The sequence below is a fragment of the Penaeus monodon genome, chromosome 29, assembly GCF_015228065.2.
Source record: "Penaeus monodon isolate SGIC_2016 chromosome 29, NSTDA_Pmon_1, whole genome shotgun sequence".
Lineage (NCBI taxonomy): Eukaryota > Metazoa > Arthropoda > Malacostraca > Decapoda > Penaeidae > Penaeus > Penaeus monodon.
In genome coordinates, this window is record NC_051414.1 from 30,800,987 (window position 1) to 30,801,255 (window position 269).

Here is a 269-nt window from a genome sequence, read left to right on the forward strand (position 1 = left end):
ACCTATTGATGAATTCAGTCCCCAACCTACATGCATCAGAACCTGAATGCAGACTGTTCAGTGCTGTATGCAAATGGTTATCCGAAACCATGGAACAAACATTTGGTAGAGGGAACGATATTGTACCAGGGAATTGTTGTTTTAAGTCCGGAACATAATTGGGAAAATAGTGATAGAGGGGAGGACGGGATGATGGTATATGGGATGATAGGTGGGTAGGTTAGAGAGCGTTTGGAGAGCTTTTTCCTTTTAGGGAAGAGAGGTTAGGC